Source organism: Saccostrea cucullata, unplaced genomic scaffold (genome assembly GCF_032062105.1).
Source record: "Saccostrea cucullata isolate Sc308-1 unplaced genomic scaffold, CSIRO_AGI_Scuc_v1 ctg7298, whole genome shotgun sequence".
NCBI classification, from domain to species: domain Eukaryota; kingdom Metazoa; phylum Mollusca; class Bivalvia; order Ostreida; family Ostreidae; genus Saccostrea; species Saccostrea cuccullata.
This window is the reverse complement of record NW_026919945.1, coordinates 153,727-162,247: the sequence shown is the minus strand read 5'-3', so window position 1 is coordinate 162,247 and position 8,521 is coordinate 153,727.

Here is an 8,521-nt window from a genome sequence, read left to right as displayed (position 1 = left end):
CACATGTGTTTCCCGGGCATGGCCATACCAAATCTCTTTATTCCAACGTTCTCACACAAATCAACTTAAAGCTTACTTTGATTTTCTCAGAACTCTATCACGCACAATAGACAACGATTGTTTCATTACCCAAAGTTTTTAAAGTAGTTGCTCTCGACAAAGATGATATTGTTATTTGAATGGCTTCATACAGAAAAATGTTTCCATCTGTTTCTTTAAATGTAGATGACATTGGGGAAGTAATTAAAAAGTTTGGCTATGTCACAATTTTAGGTGAAAACTTTGGATCTAGACAACTTCATAGAAAGTTAAGGTCTTCAGATATCTTAGCTTGTTGGGATACAGAACCCGGTGAAAATATAGGCAATCCGACAATGGATCTTCATCCTTGTAGAGTAGATTTTTATTTTACACATACTGCTGTTGTGCAAGGGAAGACTTTCACAAATATATTTGCCAAGGTGTCTTGGTACAAAGAGTACACAGAACGATTTAAGTATGGAAGCGCCCTACAAATGTGGCATTCTGATAAGTTTGAGTCTAGTAGACAGAACTGCTTTTTTACCAGTTCAGAAAATACACAGTAGATTTTCAAAGGGAATTACTGGGCAAAGCAAAGACTTAATGTGCGTCTGCCCAATTCCTAGACGGGTTTTAAGTGAAAATGACAAGTAACAGAGAACATTTAACAGAGCTGTTTTGAAATATGTGTGCCGGGATATATATAAAGTAGGGTCATTAGCTGAATCTTGAACTAAGGACAAATAATTATGCTTTTGGAGTAGAAATCAAGATTTCTTGATGTACTATCTTGTCATAGTGCTACTCCAAAACATGAATTATTTAACTTATTTTTGTACTGTTTATTATATGTAGACTTTTATATAATTGTATAGCCTTTTATTTTTCATATGCTCATGCTCATACATTGTATCTTGAACATTTGATAGTCTAGCATGCTTTTGGAGTAGAAATCAAGATTTCTTGATATACTATCTTGTCATAGTGCTACTCCAAAACATTAATTATTTAACTTTTTTTTGTACTGTTTATTATATGAAGACTTTGTATAAATTGTTAAGACTGTTATTCTTCATAATGCTAATACTCGTACATTGTAGCTTGACCATTTGATAGTCTAGCATGCTTTTGGAATATAAATCAAGATTCCTTTATGTGCTTTTTCACAACATATTGAACATATTACTTTTATTTCTACATGTATTATATTTAGAATTTATTTAACAATGCATTGGTTCACACTTTAGTATAAAATTTGGATATGAAATATTAAAGTGTGATTGGAAAATGTTGAAGACGATTTTTAAAAAAAATTATACAATGAGCAAGGGCAATAAATATCAAAAAATGTTTTTGGTGCTAGTTAGATTTTTCATTTATCATTATGCTTTGTAAGCATAAACAGATAGTTTTTTTAAAAATATCCTTGCAGATAGTTTATTAGGATTTTTTAGGTGTATTTATGAGGCCATTGATTAAAAAAATGTTTGATGCACATTGATTTACCTGATAACCATTAATTTTATTATTTAGATAAAAATTCCTAGCACTAGAACATTTAATATGTCTTGTAATGAAGGTCATTATGAAGTTTTTTGTATATGATTTTTAAACATTAATTAAGGAGCTCAAAATTTTGTTTTAAAAATTACAAACATTCAGGTCAGAGAACTTTTTTTTTTAATAATGGCCTTTTTTTTTTTTTTTTTTTAGATATTTCCATACCTGACACCTGCATATCTTATTTTCCTTGAATTTCATTTTTAGTGCATACTTTTTGGTTTGAAGGAAAAAAAGCAATTTCTGTAGTTAGATGTGTTATGCTTGTATGTGTACTTTATAGCAAATGAGAATTTGTTAAGCTCATATAATGCAATGCAGTTTTAAGATGTATCGAACAAAATGAGAAGAGATAGTAAAATACTTTAAGCCAATGAATCGACAAGAGAGCATTGTTTTCAAATGTATTATTTGATTTAAGCCAGATTTTTGTTTTGGTTAAAGACATGTATTCATTGCTTGTCATTTTTACCATGGTAATTTAAGCAAAACAGAAAGTTTATTTATTTTTTTTACTTTGTATTTATGAGTAATTCCATACTGTTTACCAAGTGAATTTTTGTCTTTATAATTAAGGATATCTCTTTGGTGTATGTTTTTATTTTCATTTAAATGCTATACTGTACATCTGCATTTTGTAATCATAGTAATTATAACTGTCCTGATGAAGAAAAATGGATGGTTTACTTTTATGCAACAAATTGTTTTACATCTAAATTGAAAATGAATAAATGAATGTTCAATAACTCAATGAATTGTGTTTTGATTGATTTTGATGTTGCTTTTCACTGCTTGAGGATAAGTATTGCAAAGAGGAACATTTGAATAATTACACATGTAATTTAAAAATACATGGAATGTAAAACAAATCAAAAAAGTAATGTTTACTGTTAGATTATAAAGAGCCTGAGAGCAAGTTAAATATTGTAAAAATTCATTTGTTATTGTTTTTCTCTCCATTTCACAATAGTTGTCAACTTATAATAGAAATTTTATATTATATTTTTTAAAGAAAAAAATAATTATTTTAAAATATCCTTTAAAAACTATATGTTGATAAAGGATATATTCAATACTCTTTTTTTTTCTTAAAAAAAGAAGGTTGCAGATTTCAACATAAACTATATGTTGATATTAAAATCAGCAAATTTTTACCTTTAAATAAAGGGGGAACTGAGGAATACCAGTATATTGCTTGCTTTTGAAAGAAGAAAACACGAGTAAACATTTTTTTACTATTAAATATGTAAAACAGGATCACATTCCGGTGTTGATAAATCCAGTTATATGTAAAAAAATGAATTAAAATCCCAAGAAAATTACCTATTATTAAAATATGGCTGTTTTGTAGGTATATGTGAATGGCTAAATATTCAATGAAATGTATATGTGAATGGCTAAATACATGTAGTCGATGAAAGTTGGCCAAAAGACTGATGAGACATGATAAAGATTGGCTATATAAGCACTGCAACAATGTTGAATTATGACTGAAAATAATCAAAGGGGTATAATGGTCACTGAAAGAAAACAGTTGACTGAAAGGCCACTGAATGTTGGCTGAAAGTTGGCGGAATGGTCACTAAAAGGTCACTGAAAGTTAGCGGAATGGTCAATGAATGTTGGTTGAAAGGTCACTGAAAGTTGGCTTAAAGGTCACTGAATGTTGGCTGAAAGGTCAATGAAAGTTGGCTGAAAGGCCACTAAAATGTCACTGAATGTTGGCAGAAAGTTGACTAAAATGTCACTGAATGTTGGCTGAAAGTTGAGTGAAAGGTCACTGAATGTTGGCTGAAAGGTCACTGAAAGTTGGCTGAATGGTCACTGAAAGTTGGCTGAAAGGTCACTGAAAGTTGACTGAAAGGTCACTGAAAGTTGGCGGAATGGTCACTGAAAGTTGGCTGAAAGGTCACTGAAAGTTGGCGGAAAGGTCACTGAAAGTTGGCGGAATGGTCACTGAAAGTTGGCTGAAAGGTCACTTAATGTTGGCTGAAGGGTAACTGAAAGGTTGAAGGAATGGTCACTGAAAGGTGATTGAATGGCCACTGAAATGTACCTGCCATTCAGTGACTGAAATGTCACTGAAATGTTGCTGAAAGACATCTTTCAGTTTCAGCTGAAAGGTCTCAGTTCTTCCTGTGAATGACAAATAAACATTTTATTAATTATAAATCCATGCTTGCTCACTCGCTTTCTCTCTAACTACCTAAAATTACACTCTTGGGAAACAGGGCTACAACGCTTGCGCCGCGCACCTGTAACCTATCACTCTCTCATTTACAATTAATAAACAAAAATCGGGTGATTGCGTTGTGACATACCTCCCCTCTTAACGAGGCCGAGTCTATTTCGAGTGTGCATCTCTTTGCGCAGTTTTTTTTAATTTCATGCAGGCATTTGTGTGACAGTACACCTTTGAAAAATATTTTGAGTTTAATACAAAATTAACATTATATGTAACTCCTACTGATCTAATCACGTGATTTTGCGACAAAAATTGGAAAAAAGAACGTTGAAATGACATGGCTCTAACAACGTCATTTTCGGATTTTGTAGGCAATGCATGGCGCTGAATATTAACCCATGACTCGCTTGTATGTTCTAGACGTCCATGGATATTATACTAAAAACTGATGACGTAACTTCCCAGGAAACATACTAGCAATCTAAAAATTACTATTTTTGCCTTAAAAAATGTATGCACCGATAATTCATCTGCAAAGATATGTATTTATACCGTAATGTTGCACTTTAAGAGGTATTTGGCTTCGAAAAAAAATAAACTTAGTAATTACTACCTAGACCAATCAAGATGATGAACTTTTTGAAATTTCACAATTAGGTGACTTTTTACATTAATTTTCACGTACTTGAATGAAAAAGAAATCCCTAGGGCAGAGTTCAAAACTATGGAAAAAATGTAATAATTAGGCGGTTTTCCAATAAATTCCCATAGGGTCCAATAATAAAGCTTGACAACATTTGGGATGGCCCCCTAAGAAATCGGGGTGGTAAACACTCGATTTTTAAATCCTAAAACAATAAATATAACAGTTAAAATTAATTGTCAAAAAATTATCAAAATTCCTAGGGCAGAAATAATTAGACTCGGCCTCGTTAAGAGACTAATGCTTATAAAGAGCTATATGCGGTATATTGTATTTGCCCCCACAAAAGTCAAATTTTGAAAACTTCCTGAAATGTGCTGTATTCATTAAATTGTATGAGAAATATAATTTGACAGACCATATTATAGTTTCAAAGTAGTTTATTCAAAATTTTGTTTTGATGACGTCACAAATTAGTCCGATTTTATATCCTTTTTAGCTCACCTGAGCCGACTGTCCGTCTGTCTGTCTGTCTGTCCGTCCGTCCGTCCGTCTGAAAACTTTTCACATTTTCGACTTCTTCTTTCGACCAAACTTGGTACAAAGCATCCCTGGGTGAAGAGGAATTTAAATTGTTAAAATGAAGGGACATATCGCCTCGCAAGGGGAGATATTCAAGAAAAGACCAAAATAGGGTTGGGTCATTAAAAAATCTTTTTCACAAGAACTACTGGGCCAGTAAAGCTGAAACTTATGTGAAAGCATCATGGGGTAGTGTAAATTCTAAATTGTTCAAATCATGACCCCCGGAGATAGGGTGGGGCCACAATAGCGAATCCAAGTTTTATATAGAAATATAAAGGAAAAATCTTTGAAAATCTTCTTCTCAAGAACCACTGGGCCAGTAAAGCTGAAACTTATTTGGAAGCATCCTGGGTTAGTGTAGATTCTAAATTGTTTAATCATGACCCCCGCGGGTTGGGCGGGGCCACAATGTGGCATCAATGTTTTACATAGAAATATAAAGGAAAAATCTTTTAAAATCTTCTTCTCAAGAAACACTGGGTCAAAAAAGCTGAAACTTATGTGGAAGCATTCTAGGGTAGAGAAGATTTTAAAATGTTCAAATCATGACCCCCGGGGGTAGGGTGGGGCCACATTGGGGAATCACAGTTTTACATAGAAATATAAAGGAAAAATCTTTGAAAATTTTCTTCTCAAGAACCACTGAGCCAGAGACGCTGAAACTTATTTGGAAGCATCCTGGGGTAGTGTAGATTCTAAATTGTTCAAATCATGACCCCCGGGGTTTGGGTGGGGCCACAATGCTGGTTCAATGTTTAACATAGAAATATATTGCAAAAATCTGAAAACAAAGCTGAAACTTATATGGAAGCATACTGGGGTAGTGTAGATTTCAAATTGTTTTAATTATTATCAGTTAGGTTAGGTGGGGTCACAATATGTATAACAAGGGTGAAATCTGGTAAAGAACAGAATGGCCAAAGCTTCTCAGGTGAGCGATGTGGCCCATGGGTCTCTTGTTTAGAAAGAGGACAAAATGGACAAAATTTCAACAATTTTAGCTTTAAAATTTATAGAGCGCAAGTTTGTTAAGGAACAATATTTACATATTTCATTGAAATTATCATTCTAGTACACATTATATCGAAATATTGAGCCTGAACACACATGCGCTCGGTGACTTTAAGTTAAAATATCGACGAATTATGTACATTTTTCTGTAGAATTCATAAGAAACCGAAATTTATGTCATGTTTGTGACGTCATTTCGTACATTTGACGTCATTATTTATGAAAATATTCAGTGCTCTGAAGTCAGCATATACTCCCCTGTTTAAGAACATAATTAAATATTTCTCCATCAAAGTTTGATTTTGGGGGCGAATATTTGTTATTACCGAAAAAAGTTCTTTCTGATCAATGTTTAGTAAGATTCAAAGGATACTTGAGACTTTTTTTGTTTTTACATTTGGCTTTTTTAAAACCCCAAAAGTGCCTATCTATTTTTATTTAAAGTTGCATTTAAATAAATGTTTCATTTCCGAACTATCGGTATCTGTTAAATCATTTTATATGCAGATCGCTTACCTCAAATTTAAGATTTCTAAATAAACAAGACAGTGGATAAACTTACCAGCATTGTCACAATCCATTTCCCTAAACTCGGATTTAACTTTCATGAGGTTTTCTCATTGATTGACTTCACTTTGATATTGTTCTCATCTCTTCTTGATTTTTTGTTTTTTATGCCCCGCCATGAATATGACCGTGGCATAATTTAGTGTTTGTCATGTCTGTCTTCCGTCCTTCCGTCTAACCTTCCGTCACACTTTGCGTTTAGTTCTGTTCAAAGCTAAGTTTCAAAGAAACTATCCAAGATACGAGGGTTGTCCCAAAAAGTCGTAGACAATGTTTATAATTTTCTAATCCTGCAACCAATACTTACGAAATTTTGCAAAGACATAATATTGTCAATATTCTTTAAAATTGTGAATTTTTAAATACGTTTCTTTCATATTGATAATTTTAGGACGATTTATATGAAGGCTGATAAGGCCTGTCGGCGCACGGACAAAATTTGGAATAATTTACGCATATAACTATTACATTTGCTTTTATTTCTTTAACACTACATAATACATTGAACTCAAATTTAAAACACAGAAACCAGAATAACAATCTTAATATTATGTCGAAATTTCATATAAATAGCATTAGAAACAGACGATTGGTGTCTTGATTTTCATAGTATCGTTGAAATTTAGTTTGATGAAAATGACGTCGTCAAACGCGTAGTCGGCGCACAGAGATGTCATAAATTGTGTTGGATATGGTTTATATACATCAGAGATGGTAAAAAATTGTACAGAAGTGACATTACACGCTAGATTTTAATAAAGAAATTATTTTTAAATTGCACGTTATTCAATGAGAGTTTTTCTTCCGTACCGAAAATAGTTAATTACGGCATGTAAGAAGTAGAATTCTGTTTGATAAACGCAGGCAATTTGGAAAAATCTGGACCTCGGACGACGTCAAACAATTTGTATTCTCTGCTGCCTACAATGTAAGGTAATCTTTCGACTAAATTTCTACTAAACTTTGAATCTGCTTTAAAAAAAACAAACGGACAGTTGTGAATTTAAATTTGTCCGTTAGTCAATAGTGGTCTTTCACTTAAAAAAAATATTGAATGTTAATACTTGCTAGTGAAGCAGACAAAGAGATCATGACGTTATAAGAGACGTGATTTACGCTTACTTCCCTGCGCCGGTGTACACTTATATTCTTTCGTTATTTTTTCATAATTTTCTTATAAGATGTGATATCATCATGAAACTTGAAGTGCATGATAATAAAATGTTACTCTTTGCTATGACAAGGGCAGAATTTTAATAAAGCAAAGAGAAACAAAACTGTTTTACCTGTCTACGACTTTTTGGGACAACCCTCGTATTTTCATCATACTTCATATGCTGATAGATATTGATGAGAGCTATGCAACTGCATCAACATTTTTTTTACCTTGACCTTTCCTTTGACCTTGACCTCACTTTCCTTAGATTAGTGTTTAGATCAGTTTTAAGCATACCATTGAAGATGGTGTTATCAAACTTCACATGTTACAACTTGCACAGATGATGCATCTAGGGATGAACACTACCAGACTTGCTTCGGATGCTGGATCTGACCTACATTTTCAAGGTGAGTAACCAGGTTAAAGTTTTTGGAGCAGGTCCATTCCTAAGAAACTTTAAGCCCTACTTGGACCTTTATTTTCATTCCCAAGTAACTATAAGCTTTACTTGAATCAAACGTGCATGGATAATGCATCTAAGGATGGACACTACCAGACTTGCTTTGGATGCTGGATCTGACCTATATTTTCTAAACAAGAGATCAGGTTAAAGTTTTGGGAACAGATCAATCCCAATGAATTAAATGGTCTTGATATCTACAGTATTAACAAAGTTATGAAAATTTGTTCACACTAAATCTGTTTTTCATGCTACATGTGTAGAAATGTGTATATGCCACGTAAGGGGTTAAACACAACTTTCAAGAATATTGTTGGTGGGATAAATACT